The sequence below is a fragment of the Cajanus cajan genome, chromosome 1 (assembly GCF_000230855.2).
Source record: "Cajanus cajan strain Asha chromosome 1, NIPB_CcT2T_4, whole genome shotgun sequence".
Taxonomy (NCBI): domain Eukaryota; kingdom Viridiplantae; phylum Streptophyta; class Magnoliopsida; order Fabales; family Fabaceae; genus Cajanus; species Cajanus cajan.
Genome location: NC_138517.1, coordinates 58738372 through 58756664, shown reverse-complemented (window position 1 = coordinate 58756664; position 18293 = coordinate 58738372). Strand labels below are relative to the sequence as shown.

The following is an 18293-nucleotide window of genomic DNA, read 5'->3' as shown; positions in this document are numbered from 1 at the left end:
AGCTTTCAAAAATTCCACCAATCGTAAACTCTTAATACACTAAAAAAAATTAATGTCTTAACCAAAGCTAAGGCCTCAATAGTTCCTAAAATATTAGCACAATATCTCGTCTATCACTACTCGCACATATGCTTGCAACACAAGCGATATCACTCAACCACTACTTCTTACGTAAGCAAGAAGTATCAAACAAATAAGAAATTATAAGAATGAAGAAAAGCGGTCATAAAGGTATTAGCTAACACTATCATGACTATCATTCCTCTAATTACAAAATAACTTAACAATATCAAACTCAACAATATCAACACAAGAAGAACATCATCATTATCAAAGCAAAACATCATCATAGTACACAACAAACAAGACACAGTCAGAGCACACAACAGAGTGGTGATAAGCACATAACACACACGGTCGATTGGATCGACCTGCTCTGATACCACTTAATGTGACACCCTCTACCCCAACACACATATACAGTAATTATAAAAAAATATATATAATTTTACATCAATAAAAATCAAATTTCCAACTACGTAAGGGTAAAGAGTTCACATTCATAAACTTAATCCAAATAACATGCCGGTAAAATTACAAAGAAATAAAACTGAATTTTCCAAAATAATTTAATAAGAACATCTTAAACTAATCCTATCTATGTCCCGATGTCACATGTCCTATCAGAGCAAAACCCAACATAGAAGCCTAAGCTTCATCACCAACATCCTCAGCCTCACACTGATGATCACCTGTATAATAGTCACAGCAAAACAACACGAGAAAAGGGAGTGAGAAACATCTCACTCTGGCTCACAGTGTAGAAATGTACACGGAATAGCCAAACACAAACAAAACAGGTATAACATAGATAAATTAATAATAACATCACACTCATCCAAGACATAAACCATCACTTTATCACATAACATTAAAAATGCATAAGTATGGACACGGACTAGATATTATCATGCATGTGACGCCACTAAAACATCACATGGCATATTGCCGCTAGCAATACACGAAGAGTAGTCTCGGAGTACATGCCGGGTCACACCCTCTGCGCACTCTCACTATAAGGATATACTACCAGAGTCTCGTCGGGATAGCTAAGCCGCGCAAGATACATCCCATGCACACAATGGGCGAGACTAGGACTTCCAAACCGAGCTATCCCCAAGGACTAATCCCCAAAGCTTTTACACTAGGGGGCCTTCTCTGGCGGTGTATTCCATATCGTACCCTTAAAACACTTATGCAAATGATGCATGTCAATCAAGACTCTATGCATTCTCATATCACATTATCATTTCCCATGGTCATATCACATCATCGCATTTCGTCATCATATTTCATTATCACATTTCATATCTCATGTCTCAATCACATTTCACTTTACATCATCATATTCACAAAGCCTCCACAGAGCACTTTAATTTATATCAAAACTCGTTTATTGTAGACCCCTAAAATTGTCCGGGTCGGAAATAAGACTCGAAGACTCTCAAAGATTAATGGAAAGTCAGCCAGAAGGACTCCCAGAAGACCATAGGATGACTATCTGTAGGTTTAGAGGTCTTAGAGTAGCTAAAAATAAGAAAGTGAGAGGAATGGAGCTCAATACGGCCTCTTTGGAGCTCAGTACGGCCCGTATTGCAATTTTGAACTGCAATACGGCCGTACTGAAACCAATACGGCCGTATTGATGTTTTTGAACCTCAATACGGCCGTATTGAATTCAATACGGCCGTATTGAAGTTCAAAACTTCAATACGGGCCGTATTGACACCAGGGGCCGTACTGCGCCTCACCCCTATAAATAAGACGTCATTTGGACGTCATTTGACACTTTTCCACACATTTTTGACTCTCTCCTTGAGTATTCTGGGGTTTTTGAGCAGTGTTCTGCCCTAGAAATCGCTCTGAGAGTCAATCCGACGAAGTTCTTGAGTCACGAGCCATTTGCTTGAGTATCGAACTTAGTCGAAGGGAAATCTTTTGGATTTCCATAGTCAAAAATTATTTAGGAAGGAGCGAGCGAGCTTGTAGAGAGAGGGAGCGCCAAAAAGCCTCCTAGATTTCATTGATATAAAAGCACGCTTCAAAGGTTTCCTTTCCAAATCCTTTCTCTTATCGCTTTCCTTTATTGCTTTCTGATTGCTGCATTACATGTTTAAAGTTTTCATAATGTAGATATCTCGTTTATAATCGTTTACAATAAATAGGGGTAATTTAGTAATTTTACACTGTTATTTATGAAATAATCCGTCATAGGGAACCCGAAAGGGGCGCTGTGGGGTGCTAACACCTTCCCCGCACGTAACCGACTCCCTTACCCAACTCTGGTTGTAATGGCCAAGGTTGATTTATAAAATCAATTGCCTTAAATCTTTTTCCAATGTTTTGAGTAAAATATTGGTGGCGACTCCAAGAACCCTACCTTTTGCGAAAACCACTAATCTATGGAGGGTCCCGCTTGGGATTAACATGGATTAGTGAATCATTTAATAAAATTGTTAGTTCGATAAGGTCTCAGTTTGAGAATAAGTCGTTCTAACAATCCATCACTTTTCAAAACATTAATAAGAGTCCGACCATCGTCGCGAATGCCAAGGTCCGTTTCGGCGGGTGGCGACAGATGGCGACTTCACTGGGGAAGCCTCGAGAGTCAGTCCCATTTAGTGATGGATTCTTTTCAAAAATAATAGTTTAAAATTACTTTATTACCCCTTACTTGTATGATAACATGCTTTATCTATTTGGCTTTAAATAACTGTTGTATGTTTAAATTCTCGCAATTGTTTGAAATACAAACTGCACACGAACCTTTGCACACAACAGTTCCCTCTATACCCGGGGGCATGAGTGGTAAGCCATAGGGAGTGGATGTTAGTACGACCGGTTGTCGAATGGGTCTATAGGTGCCCGTAGACCGTTGTCGAAAAGCATCACTCAAGGTGATAACCATGAACTCAAGTCCGACAGTGCGTTGGAACTTTCCATCGACTTACGACGAGAGGAATTGGGTCCCTATAATGGGGGCACCTTGGGGGCCTCAGACCAGTGAGAACAGTTAGAACCTCCTTGAATATGCACTTTTCTGCAGGATACCCCTACCTCGTGATTCGCTCGTGACTGATCGTGGATGAGTGAATTGTGTGTGCATTGTTTATGTGACATTGTTTGAGCATACATTGCATTATTTAAACATACAACATTCCTTTTAAATAAGAATAAATAGGAATAAGAATCTTCCATTACATGGTGTTAACATCTACCTTCATCACATTCATGTAGGTAGTTTCCATTTTTTCACCAAAAAAATAATAATACAAAAAAAATACTCAAAGAAAAAAAGAAAAATATATTTATCCAAACCAAGCAATATCATGCATCATCTTAGGAGCATCCCGAAAACATGATAATGCTTAGTTGAATAAACACAATGCATGCATATTCAACGCCATCATCTCATATCATGCATTCTTATCAAAGATCATGGAGGGATCTAGGTTTGCATTTCATACATCCCTCCTAGTAATTCATTAATAAACATAAAAAGAAAGGATTAAATCGATGCGTATGTTCAGAATGGATCGCACGCCATTTGTTATTAAGTGTAAGCCAACAACCGCGCCAAGCGAACGCACATCAACTCCGTTGTTGGTAATCAAGACGAATAAAGGGGAAGGTCCGACACCGTTAAGGATCACTGCTCCAAGACCTTTCCCCTACGAATCAAATAAGGTTGTGCCATGGATATACGACATCCATTCTTCTGCCAACAGCAATATCTCCAACATCGCTGGACTTGGGGGCATGACTAGGAGTGGCAGGATCTACACTCCCGAAGATCTTCATGATAAAGCTCCCAAGAATAAAGGGAAAGAAAAAGAAGAGAAAACCGAGGAAAACAAAGAATCCAAGGAGGAGACTGATAAGCTGTTAAAATATATCCGACAGAGCGAGTACTCCATCGTGCATCAACTTCATAAGACGCCAGCAAAGATTACTCTGTTGTCGTTGATCCTATGCTCTGAACCGCATCGACAAGCTCTGTTGAAAGTCTTGAACGAGGCATACGTGTCGCACACTATCTCCCAAGACAAGTTTGAGGGGATTGTTAGTCACATCACGGCTAATGATCACCTCACTTTCACCGATGAAGAAATCCCCGCTGAGGGACCGAACCACAACAAGCCCTTGCACATCTCTGTAAAGTGCAAGGAATATCACATCGCTAAAGTCTTGGTAGACAATGGATCTTCCTTGAATGTGATGCCAAAAAGAACGCTTGATCAAGTGGCAATCAAGGGAGTCCAAATGCGCCCAAACAACATGATCGTCCGAGCTTTCGACGGTTCTAAAAGAGAAGTGGTGGGAGAAGTCAATCTCCCAATCCAAATTGGGCCCACCATCTTCAACGTCGAATTTCAAGTGATGGACATTACTCCCGCATACAGCTGTCTCCTTGGCCGACCTTGGATTCATGATGCAAAAGTTGTTCCTTCTACGCTCCATCAGAAAATCAAGTTCATAGTGGGTGACAAGCTGGTGACCGTACAAGCTGAAGATGACATACTCATCAGCAAGCCATCTGCCATACCTTATGTGGATACAGCGGAGGAAGCTTTAGAAACTGCCTTCCAAGCATTGGAAATCGCCAATGTTGAAACGTTTCCCTGAGAAATGAAGAAGGTAGCCTCCATGCTCACCAAGAACGGATACTTGCCAAGACAAAGACTTGGCAAGGATTCCCAAGGAATTCCTGAGCTACCCATTATCAAAGATAATCCGGGAAAACAAGGGTTAGGATACCACCCTAATAAAGATCAAAGGACGAAGAGGAACCAAGATCCTTCTCGACGTTCTTTAAGCCAGATCTTTAGGAAGGCCGGTTCACAAGCGTTAAGGCCGGTCGTCGTCGTCAAGTGTTTTTCTCCTTCCGATAGGGATGTATAGACCTGATGACTATTAGAGATTACTCCTCGGGGACAGCCCGACCCCCGAGCCTCGATAGGGCACATGTTTCCATTATGATTATAATAAAATCATTCTTTATTATTTCTTACTGCTTCTCTTCTTGCTTACAATAAATTTCTAAAAAGCATTATTTTTAACCCTGTTTGAATAAACATGAATGAAGTTAAAATTGTCTTAATAATAATAAACCCGCATCATTTTTATGTGGAAGTGTGTGTGACAACTTGGAGCACCTTTCCTTGGCCTCGACAAGTGCCATCATGGATAAAAAAGAAATCCTTCAAAAACAAAAATCATAAAAACAAAAGCTCGGCAGGAAACCCAAAAAGGGGGCTGCGCAAAAATAAGAGCAAAAGACCCGCTAGGAATCCCACGAAAGGGTGACCTAGGCAAAAGTTAGGGTTGCAAAAATGAACAAAAAACAAAAGTCCGCTAAAACGCCACAAAAGGGTGTTTTAGACAAAAATAAGGACAATCAAAAAAGCAAAAGAAATCCATGATGACACCATGAACCGAATTCAAAAAGAAAGGTTCAAGGGAAGCTATCTAAGTTGTCAAAATCACAAAACAAGACTTTCTTAACTTCATAAGTGTTTAATCAAACAAGCCTAAACACATAAGCCTACCTTGGCCAACCATTCTTACAAAAACCATTTTTGAAAAAATAAATCCCCTCTAAAACACAAACTTCAGAACAAAAATATTTTTCCTTTCTTTTCTCTCTTGTCCCAAACGATTTTAGGATAATCTAATGGAAACATGGAGATATAGTGGTCAATAGGAGGGTTGACACGTCTTCTAAAGGAAGGGGAGGATCACTGGGTTGATGACGCCCATCTCAATATAACACGCATCATTCCTCGGTTACAGAAATCGGCAGCGCACAGCCCGTCTAGAGGAATGGCAAGATCCAAACAACGAAACGCATCGGTTAATTCTTTTGAAAAATGAATCAAATAGAATTAGGTGCATCATACCGCATACATGCATACAGATGATAGGTGTACTGGAAGATCACTTATTCTCTGTTTATTGAAAAAACAAACAAAAAAACAAAAAATATAAACTTCAGAAAAAACAATGCGCCCGTGCCATGTTCAGTACACCCGTACTAAAATCAGGGTTATGAACAAATTTTCAACTCAATACGGGCGTACCGAAATGAATACGGCAGCATTGGCCATAACATCCACACCAATACGGGCGTATTGAATTCAATACGGCCCGTATTGGCCCATTCTCATTCATCACAACATCTTCATTCCTCTGCATACTTCATCTGTGAGTGTGTTTGAGATCCCTCCAACAGAAAAAGCCGAAAAAAATGACAAAAAAGGCAAAAATCCAGAAAATCCAACAAATGTACAGAATAACTGAGCCTGGAGAGGCTTGCCGAAATAATACTCCCCAAGAGACATCTCAGCTTGCATTCTTGGGCTGAACAGAAAATCAACAAATTATACAGAATAACTGAGCCTGGAGAGGCTTGCCGAAATAATACTCCCGCATCATACAGAATAACTGAGCCTGGAGAGGCTTGCCGAAATAATACTCTCTCATCATAACAGAATAATTGAGCCTGGAGAGGCTTGCTGAAATAATACTCCCTCATCAGAATAACTGAGCCTGGAGAGGCTTGCCGAAATAATACTCCCCAGAGATATCTCATCTTCCACTCACGGGCCAAATTCCCCAGTGAGAGCTATCAAACCAAGATCAGCAAGATTCCCCAAGGAAGGCTTGATCATCCAAACAGAATATCCAAGTCGAAAGGACTCATACTTCCTCAGTGGAGGATAGCTTTCCAACTCAAGCGATGAGTGAAGCTAAGCCTGAAGAGGCTTTCTAAATAATACTCTGGGATATATTAAATTTTAAATCCCCATTCGCCTACTCAGAGGCACCCCTTCAAAAAAAAAAAAAAAAAAAAAAAAATCACAAAAGACAAATAAACATTCCCCAAGTGGAATCCGGCTTTCAGCCAAACATCAAGCGTCAAGATGATCCGCCTAACAGAAGAGGCTAATCACAATCAATGACAAAATCCCCCAGCAGATAATAGCCTACACAGAGGCAACAAAACCAAAAAAACAAAAAGAGTCACCTGAATAAGGATAATCGGGATACTCCACCAACGTCGAAAAGACGTCAGCCAATCATAAGGCACCGCTCATCTCAGAAAGAGCATCTTCGTGTCTACAACCCAAGGAAACAGAAATTCCTCAATGGGCACCAACTACGCAATGGAAAGTTGGGACACAAGAACCTATGAGTAACTGCACATCCCCTAGACGGATCCCTGCGTTATCCAGCCCTCAGTGGCACAAAAATCAAAAACAATCGTCGAAGCAGCATCGTGGACTGTGGAGACAAAATCATCACAAATCCCTGGAGAGGGCAAACTCAACTGCCTAGGTTGCCAGAAACACCGAAGCAGAGCCTGGAGAGGCGGTACTCGGCTACCCCGAGGTTGTCAAGAACACGGAGGTATGCAACTGCCAGTGTCGTCAAGAACACGCTGGTATAGCCTGGAGAGGCGGTACTCGGCTACCCCGAGGTTGTCAAGAACACGGAGGTATGCAACTACCACGAGGTTGTCAAGAACACGTTGGTATAGCCTGGAGAGGCGGTACTCGGCTACCCCGAGGTTGTCAAGAACACGGAGGTATGCAACTACCACGAGGTTGTCAAGAACACGTTAGTATAGCCTGGAGAGGCGGTACTCGGCTACCCCGAGGTTGTCAAGAACACGGAGGTATGCATGAGCCTGGAGAGGCGACGACTAATACTCAACCTGGAGAGGCTACTCAACAATTTTCCACCAGAAGACTCTCAAAGATTAATGGAAAGTCAGCCAGAAGGACTCCCAGAAGACCATAGGATGACTATCTGTAGGTTTAGAGGTCTTAGAGTAGCTAAAAATAAGAAAGTGAGAGGAGTGGAGCTCAATACGGCCTCTTTGGAGCTCAGTACGGCCCGTATTGCATTTTTGAACTGCAATACGGCCGTACTGAAACCAATACGGCCGTATTGATGTTTTTGAACCTCAATACGGCCGTATTGAATTCAATACGGCCGTATTGAAGTTCAAAACTTCAATACGGGCCGTATTGACACCAGGGGCCGTACTGCGCCTCACCCCTATAAATAAGACGTCATTTGGACGTCATTTGACACTTTTCCACACATTTTTGACTCTCTCCTTGAGTATTCTGGGGTTTTTGAGCAGTGTTCTGCCCTAGAAATCGCTCTGAGAGTCAATCCGACGAAGTTCTTGAGTCACGAGCCATTTGCTTGAGTCTCGAACTTAGTCGAAGGGAAATCTTTTGGATTTCCATAGTCAAAAATTATTTAGGAAGGAGCGAGCGAGCTTGTAGAGAGAGGGAGCGCCAAAAAGCCTCCTAGATTTCATTGATATAAAAGCACGCTTCAAAGGTTTCCTTTCCAAATCGTTTCTCTTATCGCTTTCCTTTATTGCTTTCTGATTGCTGCATTACATGTTTAAAGTTTTCATAATGTAGATATCTCGTTTATAATCGTTTACAATAAATAGGGGTAATTTAGTAATTTTACACTGTTATTTATGAAATAATCCGTCATAGGGAACCCGAAAGGGGCGCTGTGGGGTGCTAACACCTTCCCCGCACGTAACCGACTCCCTTACCCAACTCTGGTTGTAATGGCCAAGGTTGATTTATAAAATCAATTGCCTTAAATCTTTTTCCAATGTTTTGAGTAAAATATTGGTGGCGACTCCAAGAACCCTACCTTTTGCGAAAACCACTAATCTATGGAGGGTCCCGCTTGGGATTAACATGGATTAGTGAATCATTTAATAAAATTGTTAGTTCGATAAGGTCTCAGTTTGAGAATAAGTCGTTCTAACAATCCATCACTTTTCAAAACATTAATAAGAGTCCGACCATTGTCGCGAATGCCAAGGTCCGTTTCGGCGGGTGGCGACATTTATTTACAAAATTAAATACATATTTTTACATCTCATCAAACATGGAATATAACAGAAAAATCAGAAATCAAAACAGAAAATATTTCATATTTTGACCGTTTTCTCATAGGGTTTCCCATAGGAACCCATAGAGATCTCAAGTCATACAATTAATTGCATATAAGAAAAATAATAAGCAAAACAGATACAATTGGGAGAAACCCCTCATACATGAGCATACATAAAAATACAGCAAACACAGGATTGGGGGCCAATCCCACTACCCAGCATACAATCCCACACCCAGAGCGAGGTTTCTCACTCCCCCCTTACCTGGATGAGCAGAAGACAAAGGTGTGATCTAAGGTCGTTCCTGAGTACTCTTCCTTAGAGCTCTTTGTTTCTCCTTTTTTTTTCCTAACCCTTTCAAACGCAAATGAGGTAGATAGGGTTAACGCTATCTGACTCCTTATAATTAATCCATTGGGCTGGGTCAACCCTATTTTCCTTCTCTTCTAACTCACTTCTTTTTTTCCTCAAAATAATTAAATAAAATAAATACATGTATATTATAAAATATTTTTCCTCTATAATAATATTATATTTCTGACCCAAAATATAATAATATAATTTCAATAACAAAATATCATATAAAATCAACATTCTCTTAAAACATATAAATATTTATTTAAATATGCTAATAAAAAATACTTATTTAATACGTACAAAATAATTGTCCAAAACAATAATTATTTAAAACGTACAAAATAATATTCTTCTATAATTATTAAAATAATTATGACCAAATACCATATAATAATAATTATTATTATAATAATAATAATAATAACTTTATTGAAAACTGGGGTGTTACAGTGTGTGCTGTGTGCATAAGCTAAATCTATATCTAAACTAATTAGAGAGTGTATGATGATGAGTTAAAGGGACTAAAAAGTTATTTTGAGACTTAAAACGAAGTTTTGAAAACTAACTCAAAATAATCGATTATCATTAAATATAATCGATTATTCCAGCAACAGGCAAAATGGGATGCCTTGCTGCAATAATCGATTATTTGCAAAATAATTGATTATCCCATAAACAACTCTCTGGAATAATCGATTATCCAGCAAAATAATCGATTATATTGTTCTTGATTGGTCTCCAGAAAACCTGAAGAACAAAATAACCGATTATTCTTTAAAATAATCAATTATCTGGGTCTGAAACTTTTATAAATAGTTTGAACTTTTTGAAACTTCAGACATGAGTTAGAATTGAGAATCAAATTTAGAAAAGCATTTTTGTGGAGTCTTTGTGACCATCTTGGAGAGTTTTCTTTGTGAATCCAAGAAGAAAAACGTTTATGAAAAACTTTGAGAAAGGATCATCATCATCATCACATTCTTGAAAGGGGAAGATTAAGATTTTCTTTTGAATTCCAGGTGAATTCGTTCCTTAATTCTTTGTGAATACTTGTAAAATATTGAGAAGGGTTTCTCAAGTGGTAAGGATTCTTGTAGTTGGTTTCTACAAGGGGTGCTTTCTTGGGGTCAAGAAAGTGGTTATCTTGAGTGTTGAAGTATATGCATGTGTGGTATGCTTGTAAACCTTCTTCATTAAGATAGTGGAACAAATCTTGATCAAGTTCTGATTGAGGACTGGATGTAGGTCACATGTGGAGTGGATGAACTAGGATAAAAGTCTTGTCCAATCTTCTTCTACCTTTATCTTTTACTTTGAGTAATATCTTGATTGTTCATTGTAGACCCCTAAAATTGTCCGGGTCGGAAATAAAGCTTGAAGACTCTTGAAGACTGAAGGAAAGTCAGCCAGAAGGACTCATGGAAGGCCCTAGGAGGATTCTCTGTAGGTCTAGAGGTCTTATAATAGCTCAAAATAAGAAAGTGGAGGGAATGAAGCCCAATACGGCCTCCCAAAAGTTCAGTACGGCCGTATTGAACATTTTGAACTACAATACGGCCGCACGCTTCAAAGGTTTCTTCTTAAGTCCTTCCTTTTACTGCTTTCTGTGTGTATATTTAACTGTCATTATGTAGATAGTTAAGTTATAATTGTTTAGAATAAATAGGGGTAATTTAGTAATTTCGCACTATTATTTTTAGAAATAATCTGTCATAGGGAACCCGAAAGGGACGCTGTGGGGTGCTAACACCTTCCCCACGCGTAACCGACTCCCTTACCCGACTCTGGTTGTCATGGCCGAAGTCGATTTTTGAATCGATTGCCTTAAACTTCTTTTTCCAATGTTTTGAGTAAAACATTGGTGGCGACTCCATGAACCCTTCCTTTTTATGAAAACCGCTAATCCATGGAGGGTCCCGCTTGGGATTAACATGGATTGGTGAGCCTTTTAATAAAATTGCTCGTTTGACAAGGTCTCAGTTTGAGAATAAGTCATTCTAGCAATCCATATTTTTAAACAAATAAAAGAGTCCAACCATCCTTCGCGAATGCCGAAAGCCCGTTTCGGGCCGGTGGCGACAGATGGCGACTCCGCTGGGGAAGCCTCGAGAGTCAGTCCCATTTAGTGACAGATTATTTTTAACAAATAATAGTTAAAATTACTTCATTACCCCTTGTTTCTATGATAACTTGCTTTATTTATATGGCTTTAATAACTGTTGTATGTTTAGTTTCTGCAATTGTTTGAAATATAAATTGCACACAAACCTTTGCACACAACAGTTCCCTCTATACCCGGGGGCATGAGTGGTAAGCCATAGGGAGTGGATGTTAGTACGGCCGGTTGTCGAATGGGTCTATAGGTGCCCGTAGACCGTTGTCGGAAAGCATCACTCAAGGTGATAACCATGAACTCGAGTCCGACAGTGCGTTGGAGCTTTCCATCGACTTACGACGAGAGGAATTGGGTCCCTATAATGGGGGCACCTTGGGGGCCTCAGACCGGTGAGAACAGTTAGAACCACCTTGAATATGCACTTTTCTGCAGGATACCCCTACCTCGTGATTTACTCGTGACTGTTCGTGGATGAGTGAATTGTTTGTGTATAGGTTTATGTGATATTGTTTGTGCACTAAAAATAAACCTCGTGATAAGGTCTAAGAATAATCCCCATGCATGAAAATACCATGACATGAGAGGAAAGACCATGTGCGAAAATATAATAAAAGTGAGGAGCATGTGCATCATTACCAATAAGACATCATGCATCCTCATAAACCATGCATTTTAGGTTCACCAATACCTCTTGACATGAGTAAAAGAGACCCATAATTATCGAGATTCTCCGTTGAGGAGAGATCATAAGTCAAGGAGGGTAGTAACACTCTGTTTTAAAAAGGCAGCGCCTTAAAAATGGAGGGTTATCAAGCTCATGTCAAGAGCGTATTCATCCCATAAATAAACTAATTAAACATTCATTTTAGAAAGTGGCTGGTCATCTCTCTGTCCTCACACGCGCGCAGAAAATCAAGAAGATGGAAGCGCTGGAGGACCAAAATAAGAAGCTTACAGCCGAGCTCTCGCAACTCAAAGAACAAATGGCGCAAATGATGGAGCTCATGCGTCATCATAATGTACATGGGTCTCACCACAGTGACCATGAGTCCCATCATCATGAGGAGGAGGAGCACGAGGAAGAACCTCCACGAGCTATACCCCTTGGGGCAGGGATCATGATTAAAGAGCCGGAGGTTTCAAAGGAACAATTCCACGCCCTAGAGGATCGGCTAAGGGCTATGGAGGGGCATGACTTCGATATTAAAGATGCCGCCGACATGTGTTTAGTGAGGGACATCCAATTCCCTCCTAAATTTAAAGTGCCGGATTTCCCAAAGTACGTGGGATCGACTTGCCCTAAGAGTCATCTCACCATGTACTGTCGCAAAATGGCTGCATATGCCACAAATGAAAAGCTCTTGATCCATTGCTTCCAAGAGAGCTTAGCCGATACTGCACTCAATTGGTATATGCAGCTAGATGGAAATCTAGTACATACATGGAGGCAGTTGGCCGACGCCTTTCTCAAGCGCTATAAATACAACATCGACCTAACACCCGATAGGTCAGATCTTCAAGCCTTGAGTAAGAAAAATGATGAATCTTTCAAGGCGTACGCCCAACGATGGAGGGAGTTGGCGGCACAAATAGAGCCCCCGCTGTCAGATAAGGAGACGGTGTCCTTGTTCATAAACTCGTTGACCGGACCCTATTATGACAACATGATAGGGAACACGACAACGCTCTTCTCGGACATCATCACCATTGGAGAAAGAGTGGAACAAGGGCTGAAAAGTGGGAAGTTAGCTAAGCCTCCCCAATCATTTGAAGCTAAGAAGACCTTCGGGAAGAAGAAGGAAGGAGGAGTCAACGCCGTAACTATCTCTTCGTGTTCTTCCACTTCGAAGTCAGGAAGATCGCAATTCACCCCTGTGAAGAAGTTTGATAAACTTCCGACCACCTACAGCGATCTCCTGCCGAAGCTAGTAGAAGCCAAACTTCTAGCTTATGTTCCACCAAGAAAGATCGACCCACCTTACCCCGATTGGTACAAGCCACAGGACAAATGTTTATACCATTCGGGGGAACCAGGGCATTCAACGGAGAACTGTTTAGCTCTCAAACACAAGGTCCAAAGCCTTATTGATGCTGGATGGGTCACTTTCGATTCGACAGCGCCCAACGTGAGCAAGAATCCTCTGCCAAAGCAGGAGTAGAGAGAAGAACAAGCCACGATAGGGCCCCTTCATATTTCTCTTTTAGGGACTCATGATCAGTACCCGAGATCATGAGAACCTTTTCATGTAAATAAGGGTTTTTGTACAGTTTTAATACATATCAATAAAGAGGCATTTTTCACACATTACTCTCTTTTTTGTTCTTTTCTCTCTTTCCTCATTAACATTAATAATTCTAAACCTAAACAGAACCAATAAAATAATTATGTCTGTAATTGTTCGCTCTGACCGGGATCCGAAGGTGAATGGGTTGAGTTGGACAGTGATGAGGAGACCATCTCTCCGGATCTGCAAAGACTGCTAGATCAAGAAGCTCGTCTACTCCGACCGTGTCAAGAGAAATTAGAGACTGTGAATTTGGGGCATGGCCGAGAGATATAAGAGGTCAACATTGGGACCCATATCAGTGATGAAATAAGGACACATGTTTCCGCTATGATTATAATAAAATCATTCTTCATTGCTTCTTTTCTTGCTTATAATAAAATTCTAAACCACATTATTTTTAACCCTGTTTGAATAAACATGAATGAGGTTAAAATCATCTTAATAATAATAAACCCGCATCATTTTTTTATGTGGAAGTGTGTGTGACAACTTGGAGCACCTTCCCTTGGCCTCGACAAGTGCCATCATGGATAAAAATAAATCCTTTAAAATAAAAGAAGCTCGGCAGAAAACCCAAAAAGGGGGATGCGCAAAAATAAGAGCAAAGAACCCGCTAGGAATCCCACGAAAGGGTGACCTAGGCAAAAATTAGGGTTGCAAAATAAACAAAAAACAAAAGTCCGCTAAAACACCACAAAAGGGTGTTTCAGGCAAAAATAAGGACAATAAAAAAAAAAACAAAAGAAATCCATGATGGTACCACGAGCCGAATTCAAGAAAGGTTCAAGGGAAGCTATCCAAGTTGTCGAATCACAACACGACTTTTTAACTTCATAAGTGTTTAATCAAACAAGCCTAAACACATAAGCCTACCTTGGCCATCCATTCTTACAAAAACCATTTTTGAAAAATAAATCCCCTCTAAAACACAAACTTCAGAACAAAAATATCTTTCTTTTCTTTTCTCTCTTGTCCCAAAAGATTTTAGGATAATCTAGTGGAAGCACGGAGAAATAAATCATCACTGATAATGGATCTAATCTGAACAACAAAATAGTGGAAGAACTGTGCCAAGAATTCAAGATCCAACACCATAACTCTTCCCCATATCGGCCAAAGATGAATGGGGCAGTCGAGGCAACCAATAAGAACATCAAGAAAATAGTGCAAAAGATGGTTGTCTCATTTAAAGACTGGCACGAGATGTTACCCTTCGCTTTCCATGGTTATAGGACTTCTGTACGCACATCTACAAGAGCTACTCCATTCTCCCTCGTCTATGGGATGGAGGCAGTGCTACCCGTCGAAGTCGAAATACCTTCCCTAAGGGTAATCATGGAAGCAAAACTTTCCGAAGCAGAATGGGTTCAAAGCCGGTATGACCAGTTGAACCTCATTGAAGAAAAACGGCTGAACGCCATATGCCATGGTCAAGCCTATCAGAGGAAGATCAAAAAGGCTTTTGACAAGAAAGTCCACCCTCGAGTCTACCATGAGGGAGAGTTGGTAATGAAGAAATTGCTACCAACTCAAAAGGACAAAATCGGAAAGTGTGCCCCAAATCACGGAGCACCATACGTGGTAAAACGAGCCTTCTCAGGAGGAGCACTGATCCTCACAGACATGGATGGAAAAGAACTTCGATACCCAGTTAACGCTGACGTGGTAAAGAAGTACTATGCTTGAAGACGTTGCTTGCATAGGCCCGCTAGGATGAAAACCCAAAAAGGGCGTCCTAGGCAAAAGTTAGGGCAAAATAAAAAGCCCGCCAGTACAAGGGTACTAGGCAAAACAAAGGCGAATTTATCCCCGCTAGGATATGTCCTAGGCAAAAATTAGGGGCAAAAGAATAAGGTACAAAAACAAAGCAAGCAACGATCACTTGAATCGAAAACCGAAAGGCGGCTCAAGTGATTATCTTCTAGAAGCAAGCGTCTTGCAGCATCTACACTCCTGGCTCAGGCATCTCACCCGAAGCAACTAGGGGAATGTAAAGAGCAACAATTACAGATATAATTGTTAAGCCCAATGTATATAGCCTACCCTGGCCAGCCATTCTTCAGAAATTCCTTCTGTATATCTTTCTGTAAAAACACTTGTGAATATCAATAAAATATCTATTCATTTTCTCTTCTCTCTTGACCATGTGATTATGCCTCTAAAATTGGTATTTCATAAAAATTGTACGAAATTCCTTTAATAATCAGTCAATAAAGAAAATTGGAGGGGTTCCTATAAAATCCGTAATCTCCTGCATAAAAGGCTCACAAAAATCCTCCCTCGCGTCTATGACAGAAACTCCTCCAAAGAAGAAGAGGATAGGGAGAGCCATTCATTTTCTAAAAAAAATATCAACAAAATTAACTTGCATTTTTGTGCATCACACACACATTAGTTGCACATTCAAAGACCTTATCATGAGGCAATTGCATAAAATAGAAAAAGTAGAAAATTGCTTGTGTATGACAGCAGTCAACAAAGGCAAAAAAAAGCCAAAAAATGACAAAAAAGGCAAAAATACAGAAAAAGTCAAAATTCGACAAAAAAAGGCAAAGATTCCAATTGTACAGAATAATTGAGCCTGGAGAGGCTCGCCGAAATAATACTCCCTCATCAGAATAACTGAGCCTGGAGAGGCTTGCCGAAATAATACTCTCACAGAATAACTGAGCCTGGAGAGGCTTGCTGAAATAATACTCTCTCAGAATAATTGAGCCTGGAGAGGCTCGCCGAAATAATACTCTCTCAGAATAATTGAGCCTGGAGAGGCTTGCAGAAACAATACTCCCTCTTAGAATAATTGAGCCTGGAGAGGCTCGCCGAAATAATACTCTCTCAGAATAACTGAGCCTGGAGAGGCTCGCAGAAATAATACTCCCCAGAGAAACCTCAGCTTAAGCTCATGGAACAAATCCCCAGCGAGAGCTATCAAAGCAAAATCGTCAAAATCCCCAATGGAAGCGCGATCATCCAAAGCAAAATATTCAGTCAAAGGACTTGAAACTTCCTCAGTGGAAGATAGCTCTCTGACTCAAGCGCTGAGTGAGGCTAAGCCTGCAGAGGCTTCCTAAATAATACTCTGGGATACATAAGATCCCCAAATCCCCAGTCGCCTACTCAAGAGGCACCCCTACAAAAGGAGGAAAATAAAAAATATATCAATAAATATTCCCCAAGCGGAATTTGGGCGTACAGCCAACCACTAAACATCAAGATGATTTGCCTAACAGAAGAGGTCAATCAAAAATCAACATCCAGAATCCCCAGCGGATAACAGCCTACACAGAGGCAGCAAAAATCAGAAAATCCAAAAGAGATACCCGAATAAGGATAACCGGGATACTCCACCAACGTCAAAGGACGTCAGCCAATCATAAGGCATCGCTCACCTCAAGAAGAGCATCTGTGTCTGCACCCCAAGGAGTCAGAAATTCCCCATGGGTACCAACTATGCAAATGCAAGTTGGGGCACAAGAACCTATGAATGACTGCACATCCCCTAGACGGATCCCTGCGTTATCCAGCCCTCAGTGGCACAAAATCAGAAAAACCATCGAAGCAGCATAGTGGACTGTGGAGACAAAAAATCATCTCAGATCCCTGGAGAGGGTAAACTCGCATTGCCGAAGTGATCAGAAGACACGGACGCAGACCCTGGAGAGGGCAAACTCAGTTGCCTAGGTCGTCAGAGACAACCGAAGCAAAGTCTGGAGAGACGGTACTCAAAGTCTGGAGAGACGGTACTCAGAGTCTGGAGAGACGGTACTCAGAGTCTGGAGAGACGGTACTCAAAGTCTGGAGAGACGGTACTCAAAGTCTGGAGAGACGGTACTCAAAGTCTGGAGAGACGGTACTCAAAGTCTGGAGAGACGATACTCAAAGTCTGGAGAGACGGTACTCAAAGTCTGGAGAGACGGTACTCAAAGTCTGGAGAGACGGTACTCAAAGTCTGGAGAGACGGTACTCAAAGTCTGGAGAGACGGTACTCAAAGTTTGGAGAGACGGTACTCAAAGTCTGGAGAGACGGTACTCAAAGTCTGGAGAGACGGTACTCAAGGTCTGGAGAGACAGTACTTGTAGACCCCTAAAATTGTCCGGGTCGGAAATAAAGCTTGAAGACTCTCGAAGACTAAAGGATAATCAGCCAGAAGGACTCCTCGAAGGCCCTAGGAGGGTTCTCTGTAGGTCTAGAGGTCTTAGAATAGCTCAAAATAAAGAAGTGGAGGGAAAAAGCCCAATACGGCCGTACTGAACTTAATACGGCCGTATTGAAGCTTCAATACGGCCGCAGCGAAACTCAATACGGCGTATTGAAGTTTCTGAAACTTCAATACGGCCGTACTGAAGTCAATACGACCGTATTGACACTTCAATACGGTCGTACTGAAGTCAATACGACCGTATTGACACTTCAATACAACCGCAGCGAACTCAATACGGGCGTATCGAAATTTCTGAATTTCAATACGACCGTATTGAACTTCAATACGACCGTATTGAAGTTCAAAAATTTCAATACGGCCGTATTGCCCCT

The 18293-nt window shown here is 41.0% G+C and overlaps 1 long non-coding RNA gene across 1 annotated transcript; it reads right to left on the bottom strand.

The window, feature by feature from the left end:
• Positions 1-540: 540 nt before the first annotated feature.
• On the bottom strand, positions 541-11124 carry LOC145950214 (uncharacterized). The gene is made up of 2 exons (XR_014428323.1): positions 9263-11124; positions 541-752 (listed from the first exon to the last, which is right to left on the bottom strand). It is a non-coding gene; the product is annotated as an uncharacterized LOC145950214 (long non-coding RNA).
• Positions 11125-18293: the final 7169 nt, after the last annotated feature.